Source organism: Schistocerca serialis, chromosome 1, assembly GCF_023864345.2.
Source record: "Schistocerca serialis cubense isolate TAMUIC-IGC-003099 chromosome 1, iqSchSeri2.2, whole genome shotgun sequence".
Taxonomy (NCBI): Eukaryota; Metazoa; Arthropoda; class Insecta; order Orthoptera; family Acrididae; genus Schistocerca; species Schistocerca serialis.
The window spans coordinates 767376171-767394846 of NC_064638.1; the positions used below are offsets into that span (position 1 = coordinate 767376171).

The window sequence follows — 18676 nt, forward strand, 5'->3', positions numbered from 1 at the left end:
AAAATAATACTCAGAGCAATATCACATTGAAACTACAGAAAGTTAGATGGACAAGGCAGAATGGAAAACAAGGGGACAGGCAAAGGGGGAAAATGCACTGCTTACATGTGCATGACAGGAAGTGGCATGTGCATTTGATTACCACTTGAAGCATTGCACGACAAAAATTTTATATTTGCCTCTAAGCAAAACAACTAACCTGTGCTCTTAGATTTCCTGAAATAGTTATTTGGCTTCATGACATGACACGAGAGACCGACAATATCAGGCAAACAGAAATAATTTAACACCCTGCCCTGCCCCCTCCTCCTCCTCCTCCTCCTCCTCCTCCTCTCTCTCTCTCTCTCTCTCTCTCTCTCTCTCTCTCTCTCTCTCTCTCTCTCTCACACACACACACACACACAGTGAGCCTATTTAGTTCTTGAATGCTGCATTAAGTGTGTTACACAACAAAAAGAAGTTCTTCAAATGTTTCCTGTTTTATCAGTGTCACATACATCTTGTGTGTATCATACACATTACAGTGCCTGAAAATGCAAGCCATCCATAGTTCACGCTATGATACAACAAAAAATAGAATCGTAGAATAAAATATTTTAATGTTTTACAAAATGTATTGTCTTATAAACAATCAAATGACACTATGTCAGATGTTTAACAAAAAATATATATAATGAGGTACATTTGCATCCCACAGCCAATACAACAATAACATTCGAAACAAACAAACAATTACCAGCTAGTTAAACTTTTACACTTATCACTCATACTAACAACACCATAAAAATATCTACATAAAAGTGTTTAAAGGAGATAATATTAACTTTTGGTCTTGTGTAAAGTGATCCCACGAGTTAAGACGGACAATATAATAATAGCAACTATACAAACATCTTTGATCAATGAAGTCTTTTGCACTATATTATACAAAGTACATATGCTGCAACATACAAACAATATAAGTGGTTCTCCTCTCACTCAGGTTTTTGGCATGAGACATCCATTTATTTTTGGCAAACACAAACAAGTCAACAGACATTCACATAGTTTTAAACAATATATACAGTCTTAAGTCTGAGAGAACCACCAGCTCTCTTGTTTGCTTACTACTTTTGATATTACTGTTGATCTTACCATTATATAAAAATATATGAACTATTATGTTTCTGGTACACTAGAGCAAGCTGATAAGCCTGCACTCATTACATCATAAAAACACACACTCAGCATTATACAATTTTGATTCACTTATTAATAGAATGCACAAGTATACTTTAAAATCTGTATGTAAAAAAGGAGTCATATACAATTAAACTGAAATTCAGTAATTGTTACATATTGCTTAAGTTAGATAAAAACTAACATCTGTTGTATAAGAATGTTAATTTTTTTCTTTTTTTTCTATACTAATCGAATAAGAGTGGGCAAGAATGATGCAAAGAAGTACATTTGAGGAAGACTTGAAGAACATGATTTGCAAATGTAATGCAGAGTATTTCACATTATAATATACAATGAGAATGACAGGCATATAACAAACACTGATCAAACATCACACCACAGATTTATCTTTTTTTGGCAACAATGAACTGTTAAGACTCACATGTTCCATTTTTTCATCTATCATGTTAAAAATGTACCAATTTGAGGAATACTTTAAACTATGAAATTTTGTTCCAAGGGAAGAAAAATTAATGTAGTCCGGACAACACCAAAAGGTACAGATTTTTCATGTTTAAGTTTCTTGTGATCTCTATTGAAATATAATGAAATGACTCAACATCGCACTAGGGGCTGACACCTTGTATCCCCAGACATGAATAATAGATCTTGCCACAGTGGAGAGGTTTGTGAGCCTTAGTGATACAGATAGTCGAACTGTTGGTACAACGAGGTTGGGTGGGTGTTCGTGGAGATGCCAAACAAATATATGGTACCCAAATAAGGTCAACAGACTGCTCAGTAGATGCAGGGCCGAAGTCTGGACAAATGCCTAACATTGCCTTGCAACATTACCCAACATGATTTCTCTTTGTTGGTAAAGTGAAACAACAGCCATTAAATTCTCAGAAAATATGCAAACCTACTATATCATCTGATAATAAACACATCCTCCTGGGTAAAACACTGCAGAGTTAACATAGTCCCCCAATTCAGATCTCATCACTGGGACCACTCAGGGAAGTTGTCAGAAAAAAGAAGAATTGGCAACCTACTGTTCAGTGCGTAGAATGTTATCAACATAAATTCAGTTGGATGTAATGCTAGTGTAGCTCTGATAATGAACAAAAAATATGAACGAAGGTGAACTACTATGAACAAGACAGTGAACAGATTAAAATGCCAATTTATTTATACACAAAGCCATTACCCAACACAGTATTAACAGAAACTTACTTTTTTGAGATGATGACTACATTCTTAAAAACTTGCAAGAAAATAAATTGTTAGGTACACAAAGGAGGCAAAAATTTCTTTGTGATGGGGTAGTGTGTGGAAATAGGAAAAAATGAAAAATAATAAGAAAATGTGCAATGGGTGAAAAGGCGTAAAATGGGAAAGCACTTGTTTTCACAGAGCACAGCACAATCAAGATAGAAACTTGTTTTGAAAATCATCCCAGAAAGATGTACAGATGGCAGAGACTGGAGAAACTGAAAAGTTTCAGATAGATAGAAAACAAGGTGTTAACTGCAAAACAATTCCAGGACTGGATGTAGATTCTGAACTTATTGTCTAGTTATGAAACACAGATTAAAGCTGATGAAATGGCAAAGAAGGTACAGAATTAAGAATTTGGGGCCTACATGAAATGAAACTACAGATTTTTGAGATATTCAAAGGGAGAATTAGGTAACAGACAAACTATAGAAATGGATAAATAGAAGATGAATGGGTAACTGTGAGAGATGAAACACTACAGCCAACAGACAAAGAAGTAGGAAACAAAACAAATAAATAGGAAACAAGACAAAGCTCAGCATATGAAACACAAGATATTAAATTTAACTGATATCTATACTCCACGAGCCACTATATGGTTGTGGTGGAAGCTCCTTTGTGTATCATTGTCACTTCCCCCTTTTTCTGTTCTAGTCGTGAAAGGTTTGCAGCAAGAACAATTTCTGGTAATTTTATGTACATGGTCTTTTCATGAGACAGCCTTAGGAGGAAGTAATGTATTGGTTGACTCTTCTAAGAACATTAAATATCTTAACTTTAATTGTATACCAAACTGTGATACAGAGTGCCTCTCTTGCAGTGTCTGCCAGAGGAGTTTGCTAACATCTCCATCATACTTACTAAATTAACCTGTAATGAAATGTGTTACTCTTCTTTGAGTCTTCACTATTACTTCTATCAATCTTATCTGGTACGGATTCCAGACTGACGAGCAATATTCAATTAGTTTTGTGACTACTTCCTTTGTTGATGGACTACATTTCCTGAGGATTCTTCCAATCAATTTCTGTCTGACATTTGGCTTACTCAAAATTAAATTTATGCTGGAAGTTAGAAGGAATATACAGAAGTGATACATAAAGGAAAGAAAGGGTTGAGGATGCAGATGAAGATGAGAAGAATGATACGACACAGCTAGAAGAATGTAACAACGAAAATTATCAATTTTTTTACAATATAATAATCTATCAATTACATTATATTGCAAGAAGAATATGCCAGATTATTGAATAACCTGCAACAAAATGACACACATGAAGTAGACAACATTTCCTCAGAATTAATATGAGTTTTGGCAGAGCTAGCCATAACAAAACTATTCCACTTCATCCTCAATAGATGTGAGACATGCAGAATACACCCAGACGTCAAAAAGAATGTAATAATAACAGTTTCAAAGAACGTTCTGACAGCTGTGAATGTGACTGAACAACCACATTATTAAGTCGGGGGAGCAAAACACTAATTTGAATTATTTATGGAAGAATGGTACAACTAGTAGAAAACAATGTACGTGAAATAGTTTGAAATCCAAGAAAATGTAGAAATATGCAAAGCAACACTCACCCAACAACTTATCCTCCCAGACCACTCCAAGAACAACGAATCATTTGTATGAATAGAAAAAGCATCTGACACTCGTGATTGGAAAACACTCCTTGAAACTATTGAGGCAGCAAGTATAAAATATAGCCAGTGAAAGGTCATCTACAATTCCATACACAAACTGAACTATAGCTGTAAAAGTCTAAGGACATGAATTGAGAAGGTAGTGAGTTAGGGTTGCAGTACATCCCCTATGATATTTAATTGACACATTATTAGAGATTAAAAGTACTTAGAGGACCAGATGCATGAGTGGTATCTTCAAATGAGGTTATAAGAAGAACATCAACGAAAGTAGAACAAATTTAATGCAGTACAGCTGAATTAAATTAGGCAGTGCTACAATAATTACACCTGGAAATCAGAAACTAAAAGCAGGAATTTAATATTTCTATATGGGCAGCAAAATAACAGATGATGGTCAAATGGAGGATATGAAGTACAGACTGGTAACAGAGAGGGAAAAAAAGGTGTTTCTGGAAAAACGAGATTTATTCAAAATCTAAAGTAAATCTCAGTGTTATGCAGTCTCTTCTGTAGGGATTAGTTTGGAGTGTGAAAAGAATAAAGGGACTGAAACTGATACTACAGGACAGTGTGGAAGATCATATTAGTAGATCTAGTAACTAACAAAAAGTCATTGAATGAAATTGGGTGGAAAAGCCCTTTATGGGTCAATTTCACTTACAGTGCGGATAGGCTGACAGGAGACATTGTTAGTACAATTATCTTGATAACATGAGGGAGGAGTGTGAGGGACCTGTGGAAGATAAAAATAGTAGTGGAAGAACACGCTATGATCAAAGTAGGCCATTTCAAACTGATGTAAACTGTTGTAATTATGCGTGGATAAACGAACTTTAACAGGACAGTGTTGGTGGCTGCATAAAACCAGCGTTCAAACAAAATATTGTTGCTGCTGCAATAAAAACAACAACAACAACAACAAACTGTGAACTTTCGAGTGGTCAAACTCCTGATGAATGTTTATTGGTACAAATTAGAGAACGTTAATTAACAAAACAATGATAACAAAATGTTGATGAAGTTATAAATACCGAAGTGTTAGATGATTTCTGAACAACATTCCATGGATTTATGACAGTTAGAATTCTACTACAGATCAGTGGTAGGCAAAATGGAAAAGATTTTTTTGAGGTGTGCCATGCATCAGCAATGGGACATAAGTTCCCTTTCAAATTTCTAAGCTGAAGTTATTCTGTTGCAGCCACCATTACTCATAAATTATTAAACAATGCAGCTAGTGAAATGTAATACCAAACATTCTTATGAGGAAATCAATTCAACAGATTACTGTTTTTGATATTAGTTCACAAAAATATTATATAATGAGAGCACATTTATTTCCTTCATACTGGAAATGGAAGTGGAAATGACAGCTATGTTTCAGCAGTCAACAATTTTATATGTTGAAAGAGAATTACATTAAAGTCAGAGTATGAGAAGACCATTATTTAAAACTACAATAACATATATCATGCCATAAGAACATTTATGAAGTGTTTACCAGGTAACCATAAACATAACTAATTATACTGGGAAGAAGAAGCATTTGATGACAGTTGCATACTGAGGAATGTCATTCTGCAACAAGACTGATTCAAAATTTTAATTACACTGTTTCCAAATTTTAATTCCTTTTCCTTAATCTCTGTCATCTTGCTACAAAAAAATATCTAAAACAGATAAAAAAAAGTCCTCCCAAGAGGTCATGATAACTTCCTTGCATCAGCCTTGCCCAACAAAGATGATGGTCCATCTAGTGACCTCAATACTGACATGATAAATTATAAATTTACTTCTTGCACTTTAAAAAATTGTCAATGGATCTTCCTTTTAGTACATTTCAATATTCTGCAAAAATAGCTATCCTGCAGTTCCTATGCACAGTTGACAAATTTGCTGAAATTCTTTCATTTAAGACAGCAATGATGGTTATAATTAACATCCTGCTGAAGAGATAATATAGAAAGTTTGTAAAGGAATTATAAAATTCTTCTAGAAAGAAAGCAAGAAGTGAGAGAGAGGACATGGAAATAATCAGTGATCATTTGACATAGTTTTTGTGCTATTTCATCGTACTGCACCCTACATATGAATCAGTTTGGCATAATGTGGCTTTAATCAGTACACATTCACTTCACTGTAGAAATTATTTCCCAGTTATAATATATACACATGTATGGAATGACCAAACAACTTTCAGCAATTTTAATATCCTTGATTCGTAGGAGATATTATTATGTAATGATGTTCATGAAATAAATAAAATTGCAAAATGATTTAAATTACAGTTGCTAATCAGAGTAAGTAACTGCTGTGTTTTTTTTTTTTTTTTTGTATATATAAACAGCAATCCCTCCAGTACAAAAAGAAAAAAAAAAAAAAGAGGAATGTCTATTTACAATAGCTATGGTGCCACTGATACCATTACACCAAAGAGACTTATTGGATAACAGATGTGTAGGCCAATCAAGAGAGCTGCAGGATAATTAAATCTGTACACAACACTGAGTCCAGTTTTTACCTAAACAGGTAAGATTTTGGATAGGATTTGTTCAACATAATTTCATTCCATTATTACGTCTTAAAAAATCTGACACTTTCATTTTACACGAAAACAAAGGAACCTTCGAAGTTAAATGTACTCAGTCTCCCGCAATCTGGTGCTATTCTCTTAAATGCACAGTGAAAAGTTCATTGAGTCTGTAACAACTTACGAGAATTAGAATGAACCCAACAGCCACATGTTTAACACATTCTCGTAGCACTTTCTGATTTCAAAACACTAGAAGTTCACTAATGTAAAAGTACAATTACCTCATCGGAGGTATTTCACTGAAGTTCAATGCTAGAGAAGTGGTGAATTCTGGAATAAGCACAAAATTACAAGAGTACATAAAGTGTTTAATAGAATTTAACGGGAAAAAAATTACAACTGTGCAAAAAATGTGATCCTTTTTGTGTTTTCTAACAGCACTACATTTTAAAACTATATCTCAAACTGAAGCAATGAATGACAAGGACATTAGGCCTTATTTTTTATAAAAATAAATAAATAAAAACAGAAACAAACATAATTTACATTCGCAAATAACATGTTAAATTAAGAACATTTTGCACACTAAGGCAATTAGCGATGCAACACAAACATGCAACAGATAAAAACCAACAGAATGAGGTCAGGAATTATCAGCTCATCACACTGGAGGACATGCAATATCAACTAAATGTATAACAACAACAATGGTGTAAGTACTGAAGAAGTAATATTTACAGGTACCTGTGAGTGGAAATTGATAAAACTATTTACATTTTGTATAAAGTACTGAACCATCATGTATAAATATAAAAGGCACGTATTTTGTTTCTTACATACAGAGTTATATATTGACAACAGTCAACAGCCATGTTTGATTCATGACAAGATTATTTAAAATTCAGAACACTAGTCACAAGACAGCAACAAAAATGAAAATAAAAACATTTCTGGTAATCTTATGACCGGTCAAAATATTTCCGTGTTTCTATGTCACATGGCTTTAGTAATGTTGTGCTATTTCCTTATTTTATGGCAGAAGCATGTCTATAAAAATGAAAGCTTGTTTCCAGCCAAAACCCTCATGATAAGGCATGGCCAAAATATTTTAATTTCTGATACATAAAGCAAGTTTACAGAATACAACTTCACTTCAGACAGACAATCAGTTCTTTATCTTTACATTCAGTTCACAGAATAATGTGTGAAGAACCATAGAAGCACACCCTGCAGTAAATTTCAGCTTAATTTGCCCACATTTTTTTTTTTATTCAAATGCATCCAGTCTTGACGGTTAAATACTATAAGAAGTCAATGTTGCAACACTACCACCCTTTTTTATTTTGTTTTTGGAGGGGGAGGGGGGGGGGGTATAGAAATGTGTAGTTTCCGAAGCAATGCACAGGCAAAAATGTACATAACAAGCCAACAATGAGCAATGTTTCAATTAAATGTTCTGGTAGTTAATGATACTGCTGTGAAGCATGCTATGATCATACATAATGGGCATACACACCATATTGTTCATGTGCAAACATGTGATTCTTCAACTTCTCTTGGCATAATTCATGATGAAATAGTTCATGGGAGAACAGCTGAATGCCAGTGTTCAACAGGCACAATATATCGGGAAGCAACTATGTTGCCATCACAGGAGTGCTGAGGAACTGACTGCTTAATAGCTGGTGTGGAGCTTTTATCTCCTCCCCGCTCCTCCTGCCAGTGCATTGTCATGTCCATCATTTGCACCCAGGGACTTGTGCCTGTTGTACCTCTGCTGTTGGTCCACGTCGTCGAAGTCAGTTCATTGTGGGATATTTCCTTCCCCTTCTTAATCTGACTAAGTACACATGTTCAGGCCTTACCAAGGCTGTAGCCACTGCCACAAATGATTATCAGTTTCTCTACTTGAATCTCAATATATTCATTAATGACACAGTCCAAGGAGTTAAGATGTCTGCATTGTAAACTTAGTATGATAGTAATGTAATTCCAATAGGCAACATTCCACAACATCCGACTTGTTAGGCTGCTGCAGTATTGTGTACTGTATGTGTCAGACAGTTGACACTGTCAATGGTCAATGCAGAGAATACCAGTGGTATAGTATACTGCAGGAACGCAGTTAGTCAGCAGTCTCAGAAAACAGCCAATCGAAAAGACACAGAATGAATTAGAATCATACTAATGTTCTGAAACAGATGTCTAATTTCTGAGACTGTGTCATTAAGGAATCCACAGAGATTTGAGTTGGGGAACCACTAATCAACTGTGATAGTGGTTACATCCTTAGTAAGGACGTAAATCCTTAGTAATCCCATAAAGAAGACAAAGGAGATATCCCACAACCACCTGACTTCAAACACAGACAGAGCAACCACGCAGATGCTGCTGGCACTTATCCTAGGGCACTGACTGCTGATGGAGTGACATGTCAACAGATTGGGAGGGGTGGAGTGCGGGCGGGGGGAAGGCTTAAAGGCCCACACCAGCTTCTAGGCAGCCAGTTCATCAATGGTCCAGTTGATGGCAATGTGGTCACTTGCTGAAATGTTGTGCCTGTTGGCTACTGACATGCAGATCTTTACCCATGGTCGGCCTTTGTCATATACAAATACTCTTGTATGCGTAACTGATTTGATAATATTTTAGGAGTAACCAACCACCCCCTCCCCCACAATACACACACACACACACACACACACACACACACTCACACACACTCTTTTTGTGGGTGCGCCTGCAGACAAAACAATACTTTCCCTTTTTGGTGAGGGGGCTCCTTTCCTCCTAAAGTGTTTACAATCTACCAGAAGTTTCCTATAAAACGAACTAATTTCCAAGAGACATTTATGTCATTTTTCAGTCATCGTCTCCAGCAAATGGAAACATGTCTGTAAACTATATTAAAGGAAAAAAGAGAGCTGCTGATTTTTGTGAATGAAGTTTTTCTCATTCCTCAGTGAACAGCACTGATTAATTGTTGTTTAGAAATCACCTAAGTGCAATTTCAGCAATTTTTTTTACTTTGCCAGAAGATGACAATACCAAAACTCTGCTTCAAAACAAAGATTTTACTTGTCTGGATTGACAAAGCAGTTGGTTCTTTGCACTATTCAGTACTGTATGTGACAACAATAAAATAAATATTCTCTTGTCTATGTTGTCAATATTTCTTTCTGAAGACAATGATTTTATAAATGTTGAAACCATGGTAAAGGTTTTTTTTTTTTATATAAACCTTCCATTTTGCAATTGATTGGCTGTTAACTATTCCTACATGAATACTTCTACAAGAAGATTCTCTGAATGGCAGCAGCTCCAATTCAGCTAAGTACCATACAAGTGCTTCACAGTTTCATTAAAAAAGTAAGAATCAGTAATTCAAGAAGCCGCTGGACTCAGAGGATCTAAGTAACCACAAATTCAGTACCCATATCCTAACGTTCTGCACTCTCCCTCCTCAGAAAAAAAAAGATTTAAAGCTAAAAAAATGACATTTGTTTTGACAGAAAATTAAGCTTGTATGACTGAAAAGTGTCTGTAAAGATAAATAAAAGCACAGAAATTAATTCCAATAGCCACTGGTCAGTAAAAACAGTCTGAACCAAAATCACAGCAACTTCAATAAAATTTATAGGAGGAGGAGGACATTAGTGTGTAATGTCCCATCAACACTGAGGTCAATAGATACTGAGTACAGGCTCGGATTAGGGAAGGATGGAGATGGAAAGCTGTCATGCCCTTTTGAAGCAACCACCCCAACAATTTCCTTAAGAGATTTAGGGAAATCACAGAAGCCTAAATCAGGACAGCCAGAGAAAGGTTTAAACCATCGTCCTTCCACATGCCAGTCCAGTGTGCTAACCACTACCGTACCCCGCTCAGAGTAATACGATTTATCAGATGTGTATCTGTGATATGTTAAAGTAATTTGGGTCAAATACATATTATAATAATAGTTATTGTTATTATTATTATTATTATTATTATTATTATTATTATAACTAGTAATAATAAAAAATAAGCTTTAAGTTTAGGCATTTGGCAACTACAGACGCACAAGTATTTTGGAGCATATGCTGAATTGTAACTTCTGAAAGACGTTAATAAGGAAATTCACTTTCAAACTTCGTTTATGTACAAGGATCCTTTATAAAATAATTATGCACAAAAATAATGCCAATAATGATTATATACAGAAAATCTTTCAAATTTTGGGATTACATATCCCTTGTTCTTAGATGTATTTACAATATTATTTCACAGCAACAGGGTGTGATAAAAGTCCAAAATAGTTTAATGACGTGACTCAATACAGCTGTGAGGAATTTTATGAACAGCTTGTTTGCCATCAGCTGTACAAATCTATTATTTAGTTTCTACCAGTTTTTGTAGTACCAATCATCTTCATAGGAAGAAAACAGCTGTACATTGTATGGATAAATTATTCAACTTTCCACTGGATAAAATGAAAACCACGGGACTCATAGAATATTTACAGAGCCATGTTTCCAATGCCAGCACAAAACTGACTTACTATGATTAAACAGAACAATCATTAAGGTGTTAACAAGAGTCCTCATGTTACAACATTTATGATAGTTCTGATTAATCATAATTATGTCAATTTTGTGCTGGTTTCGAAATCATGGCCTGATATGTATGGTTTTGAAAATATTTTATGAATTTGTTCATTTTCAATTTGTCCAGCAGAAAGTTAAATTGCATATCCATCCAATGTACAGCTTTTTTTTTCCTCCTGTGAAGATGGTTGCTATGACCAAAACCAGTAGAAAATGAATAATAAATTTTTTACAGCTGATGGCAAATGTGCAATTCTTCAAAAACCCAAAATAAATATGAAGCTGTCACAAACAATTATGATCATACATTTCTAATGTGTGAAAAACACATTTATTTTGAGTTGCAGTTTTCAACTTCTTAATACACAACATTCTACAGGTAAAAATATGACTATCTTTACTGAATCACATTACACATACTGTCAGACAGTTTTGTTACTTACACATGCAACTCACTTCAAAAACTCTTGATATCCCAGTATTATACTTTTAGGACAGTCAAAAACAAAAATTGCAAATTTACTAAAACATGTAAAGAGAGAGAAGGAATAAACTAATTCATTTATCTGGTGTTTTGATAGATATTTGCAATTTGGTTTGTGTAAATAATTAATGGAGGACAATCATTTGATAACATACAGATGTGTTCATCTACAGATATTTGGGATTTTCATTTTCGACTGTCTCTCCCTGTTTTTGCTAAGTTTCTAGTTTATTTTATTGAACTAGATACACTCAAAACAATTTAGTCCATTACAAGACAATAATTTTACAATACTAATGATTACATCTCTAATTTGGAACTGCCAGGCTAGCAAAACATAAAGCACACAAATAATAAATGGCATGCTCATGTTTTGTTAGTACCTACACAAAACCTTCGTAAGAAAACTGGCGTGTGTGTGTGTGTGTGCACACAATTTATTTATACTACCTAGATTTCAGCAATCCAATTTGCTAATGTAATAAACCTGAGTCAACTGACTGTGCCCTACTGCAATATTAAAAGCAGAAAGATAGTGAAAGTACTGGATGGGTTGCAGTGACACAGTGATGCGCTAAGGCAGGGGTCTCCAAACTACAGCCTGCGGGCCGAAACCGGCTCGCGAGGGCCGGCAAACTGGCCCACATTAGCTGGTTGGACATCCCCGGTATTCAGCCCGCCAAATATTTGAGGTGATACCTATACTGCCAACAATTGAGTTTCGAGGTCTATCACGACCAATACAATGTGACATTGGCTCTGCTACTCGCTACAAGACTACATAACTAAACTTATTGTTGCGCTGATTGAAATAACAATGCGTTGACACACACTACCCCTGTTACGTCTTGCAGTAATAGTGTTGCTAACAATGATTTTGAGATTTCATTAACTTTGCAGGACGCCTTGTGAAGAATGTGCAGTGACATACTTTTTTGTCGGTGAAATTCACCAGGATAAAATATGCCAGAATTTTGGTCAGGTACGTCCACCAATCAAAATTATGTAATTAAATACAAATCGTAGTTCGTTTCAGTGCTAGCTATTCCCACAACCTTAGATTTTTGTGATTTCATCTTTCCTTTAGCCTTACATTATGGTGATCATGGAGTGCTAGGGTACTTTAATCCCACTAGGTAGATCTTGGCCCTTATGACTTCGTGGAGGAGTCAATGTGGCCCGCGGAATAAAAAGTTTGGAGACCCCTGAGCTAAGGCATACAAGGAAAGGGAACAATCATGAAAGAACAGAGAATATTTCAGAATTAAGGGTTCATTATTTTTACCTGTGGTCTTTTATATTAAGTATCGTATCTGATGAAGCTATTAAAGCAAGTGAAGACAGTAGCATTCTCATTAACAATATCTAGCAGAGCCACAGTATTAGATGCACATGCAAACAATTGGTTCATAGCAAATGCTAACTCCTAATCTAAAATACATCACATACCAGAATAAAACAAACAGCAGCAGTGGCTAATTATATTGACAGAAGTAAAATTTACCTCCTCGCTCCCCTTCTTTCCTTCTTTCTATATGAAATATATTCATGTAATGAATTTATTTCTATGACTGCTGTGGAAAACTACTTTGTCAACAGTCCAAATGGTGGACGTTCGCTGTTGTTATCTAATGAGAATGAATGCAAAATACAATCTTTTTCTGTGGGTGAAGTGAATTCAATGTGCTTCTATTTTAATTAAAGCTTCCTGTTCAATGTTGACACTTCACTGTTTTTTTTCCATGGCTGAAGACTTATTTTATTAAATAATGGCAAAAGCATGGATCTTCTGACCATGTACCATACACCTACTGGGTTGGGACAAGTTTCCCCAAGTGAAATTCCCTCATATTTCCCCGATTTCCACACAAATTTTAGCATTTTTCTCTGACAAATTTTGAGATCTCAAGGGTAAGTAAAACCAACAATGGAAAATCCAAAATGGAAAGTAACAATATTATGAAAAGGAAAGTAGCTACTCACCATATAGCAGATGTGCTGAGTCAACAATAGACACCACACACACACACACACACACACACACACACACACACACACACAAAACGCAACTAGTACACATGACTGCAGTCTCAGGCAACTGAAACCACACTGCAAGCAGCAGCACCAGTGCATGATTGGAGTGGCGACTGGGTGGGGGTAAGGAGGAGACTGTGGTGGTGAGGGGGAGAGATAGTATAGTGGGGGTGGCAGACAGTGGAGTGCTGCAGGTACGGAGGGGCAGGGGAGAGGTGGGGAAGGGGGGGGGGGGGGGGGGGCGAGTAGCTGAAAAGGGGAGAAATAAAAATACTGGGTGTGGTGGTCGAATAACGGCTGTGTAGTGCTGAAATGGGAACAGAGAAGGGGTTGGATGGGTGAGGACAGTGACTAACAAAGGTTGAGGCTAGGAGGGTTACGGTAACATAGGGACATAGGGAAAGTTCCCACCTGCGCAATTCAGAAAGGCTGGTGTTGGTGGGAAGGATCCATATGGCACAGGCTGTGAAACAGTCATTGAAATGGCAGCGTGTTCAGCAACAGGGTGGTCCACTTGTTTCTTGGCCCTTTCGTCAGTGGCCATTCATGCAAACATACAGCTTGTTGGTTGTCATTCCTACATAGAATGCAGCACAGTGGTTGCAACTTAGTTTGTAGATCACATGAATGGTTTCACAGGATGTGATGAAGCAAGCTGGGATAATTTTAATTCCCCTCTTGTTTTGCCATCTGCCTTTTTAAATTCATTTTTTCATGTTTAACTAATTACCATTAACATACGTAAATATAATCTGCATCTTCATGAAAGAGAAAGACTGGCCCTTAGTTTTAAATAATATAACACCAGATCTAATTTTGTGCTAAGTTTTAGGTATGTAAGTGTTTTTCCAATTCATTTTGACTATTCCTAGTTAGTATCTTTTGTTATAGGGTGAAATCGGTAATTGTTTCTCAACATAAATTCCATTGTTGACATATAAACAAATATAAATCCCGTAATAATTATAAACATCTGGAAGACAAAATGCTAGTATTCTTAAAATATCTATTTGGCTTTAGTCAGAAAGGATGTTAGCAAAACCAACCCTTTATTAATTCCAAAGTAATTAGCAGATTTTTCAAAAGTATTTTTTCAAAAGTATTGTTTGCCTAACTATATATGTTAATTTTATGACTTAAACAAATAATTCGGCGTAACTCATGTAGTAGAAGAAACTGTAAAAACACAGAATTTTTCAATGTATTCAGTTAATTTAATGAGTTAAGTTTTAATTATAATTTCTGCAAATTAAACTTCGAACAATGTTTAGTTTGAATACCTATTATTGTGATGATTACAAGGGCCTGATTTTTGCCCACGAGACAGTCAGTTCATGGCCCAGTTTCAGACAAGGAACCTGTGTTGGTCAGAACAACAACAATGCTTCAACTTAATTGTGGAACAAGTGTTGAACAATTAGGTCGTGTGTTAGAACAATGACAGTGTCTGCTCCATATGTACCAACACCAGCTTCTCCGAATTGTGCAGGTTGGAACTTTCCTTGCTATACATCCTACTTTCCCATAACCCTCCTGGCATCAATCTTCAGAAGTCAATGTCCTCACCCATCCAGCCCTCTCCCTGTTCCCATTCCAGCACTACACAGTCGTCATTCCACCATCTCACCCAGTTTTTTTTATTTCTCACCTCTGTCTGTTACTCTCCCTGCCCTCCATACCTGCAGCACTTCACAGTCCCTACCTGATCCATCCTCCTCCTTACCCCCACCCAGTTGCCACTCCCATCATGCACTGGTGCTGCTGCTCGCATTGTGGTTTCAGGTGCCTGAGACTGCAGTCATGTGTGCTAGGGGTGTGTGTGTGTGTGTGTGTGTGTGTGTGTGTGTGTGTGTGTGTGTGTGTGTGTACGAAGGCCTTAACGCCTGAAAGCTTTAATTGTGAGTGGCTTTTTGTTGTGCCTATCTGTGACTCAGCATCTCCGCTATGTAGTATGTTGCAACTTTCCTTTTCATAATATTTTTACAAGGGTAAGTTAAGAATAAGTTACGGTACAAGAAACAATAGTGTAAACGAGAAAATATATGAAGAACTTGCAAGCAGATGGTGTTTCCTGGTGGGAGCTAAAATCGTAAGCACTGACACCAACGTCTTTTACAATGAATTTTTTTTTTTAGGTACCAAACATACCAAATGGTATGTTTTTCATTAGGACCACTGATGTTATTTTATTTCAATAAAATGAAACACATTTGGAGATAAAAATACGTATTTCCTTGGAGTCACAAGACAGATTTAAAATACCTTCAATGATTTGAGAAATAATGTCAGGAAAAGGTAGGCCTCTTGAAAAAAGTATAAAGGCAGGGATGAACTGTGTACACCAACGCAGTAGGTGACCGCCAATAAAATGTTGATTCTACTATGTTTGTTATTGTAAGTTATTGTAAGTTATTACCCACATGGTATATCTATTATTTTACAGGTATGTTGTGATTTTTCTTTTGAGAAATATATGAGTAATACCATACGAACTGCCTGCAACTGACACAATTTTCTTCTTCTTGCTGTCCTTACTTTCTAACACACAAAGTACTTATGAAGTGCCAAAATGTACTAGAACAAATAAAATGTCTATAAAAAGCCGCACTGTACAATGTACTTGCAGTGAGACAGTCACAATTCCTGAAATCCATCGCCCACGGTCTCTGGCCTGCTGAGGAGCACCGCAGCCATGGGTCCATGGCTAAAACTTGAAAATCCACTGCATTACTGCACACACAAACAGACCTGGCCTGCGGGCAGATCAGTGAGACTAGATCTGATGGGCAGTGCCTGTACATCAGGGGGAACCAAATGGCTTCAGACTGGTAGATACCCACAGATACCCACAGATATGGCCTGCAGTTTTGGCCCATTGCAGAAATCCACTCATGTGGCCAGCTATTCATGAGCCACATACAGTATGTTGGTGAAACGAGACCATGGTCATCAGTTCTTGCAGCAAATAACTTGTTCAAATACACTGAGGATCAGTAATGATGAGGACTGGTAGCAACTCATTGTAAAGATGATTGATGAGCCACAGACAGGCACGTAGAAAAGATAATCACACTTCCACAACTAAATTTTCAGCCATAGCTTGTGACACAAAATGAGAGTACACACACATTCACACAATCACTCAGACACAAGTCATGCACACATGACCACTGTCTCTGGCCTCTGTGCCCACAGTCTCTGAGAATCAGATCCAAACAAACCACTCCTCATGCCTCCCGGTGTCTCATCGGTAGCTGCTAGGCTAGCGGTAAGAGTGGTGGCAGCACTGACTGCAAGCTGAGGGGAGTGGTAGAAACGAGCGAAGCAGTAGTAATGAGGGAGTAGGGAAGCAGCGCGTGTACTCAGCTGCATCCACCCACCTGATGTGTTTGAAATTCCCTGATTTCCAAAATCTGTGGCAACCCTGATTTACCTTCCACCTTGTGGACATATCCAATAATAATAGTGGTTCCACTTTTTACTTCCAAGAATAGTTCTATTAACATGAGGGGAAAGAAACAAAGAGGGAAAGCCATGAACCAATTGACTCATATGTGTATACTGGGAAATCATCCAGACATTTTTGGTACAACATACAGCTGATACCCATTTTTCAAACCTACTAAAATGTCAATTTACACATTAGTATTTACACCCATACCTAGTCTATTTTCTGCAAGCAAATAGCTACTTACTTTTGTTATAAATACAGACATTATTTCTAAGGATAGTAAAAAAAATAAGTGTGTGCTATTCAGGAATGACTTTACATTCAGTGTTGCCAATTAGTAAATAAACAACAAAGATACCACAAATAGAATTAAAAGAATACTCTTTGTGAATCCATAGTAAAATAATTAACAAAGCAGTAACAATATCTGCATGCAGTACATAAAGAGGCAGAGGTATGGTTTAAGGTGAACTGCTCACTGTAATTAATACCAGTACTGATACAATAGTGTAAATAATTGCTTGTATTTATAATAGAAAATTTCATTAAGTAAATCCTTTAAAAACTTTTCATAATACAACTCCTATGACTCAGAAAGCATTTCCTACAATTAATTTGTGCCACTAATCTCAATGCCATTTGAAGCAAAATTTGCTTAAAAAAGATCAGTACATTCACAAATCTTCAGTTTCACAGCTACTGGAACAAAGAAAGAATTGATAAAACTCGAAAGTGCAGAACAATTTAGTTTACCCAGAAGAATAGACGTGACTACTTCAGTCCACTTTAAGAGATCAAACAACAATGTTGTGATGAACTGCAGCAATGTGTTATGAGCCAATGAATCACACAACATCCAACTTAGCTCCAAGAAACTACCAAGAAATCAGCACAGCTTTAGTTATTTCCTGGTGAAATACTAAGAAATTGGCAGGTACAAAAAGGTAGAGGACAGTATGCCTAAGGAAAGACTACTGCAGAGAGTTGTACGAAATCAGTCTTTGAGCTGAAGAATACAACACCAAAACCTGTAGCAGCAGCAATAATAATAATTAAATCTGAGTAGATAGTTAAATGACAAGAGGACAAAGGAGACAAAACATAAATTAAATTACCGTTACCCCAACAGGACTTGAGGCAGCTTAGCTGATTATCCTCAAAGCACTCCCCCCCCCCCCCCCCCCACTCTCTCTCTCTCTCTCTCTCTCTCTCTCTCTCTCTCTCTCTCTCTCTCTCTCTGTGTGTGTGTGTGTGTGTGTGTGTGTGTGTGTGTGTGTACACTTGTATTTGATATAATAAGCCTGTATATAACATGACATAATATCTTACTGAAAATTTTTGTTTGTTTCTCAGATAGTGACAGCATCTAAACATGTCCTACTTTAAAAAATGGCTCAAGATAAGAAGTAACAAGAATTTAAAACCAACCCAACGGAGTGTACAAATAGCTATTAGTGTGCATTTGTATGTTCTATTTGCCATTGAAGGACTGG

The 18676-nt window shown here is 36.4% G+C and overlaps 1 protein-coding gene across 9 annotated transcripts in view; it reads right to left on the reverse strand.

The window, feature by feature from the left end:
• The window catches only part of LOC126482432 (protein lap4), a 567659-nt gene that overhangs the window by 83987 nt on the left and 464996 nt on the right, over positions 1 to 18676 (reverse strand). The window lies entirely within an intron of this gene.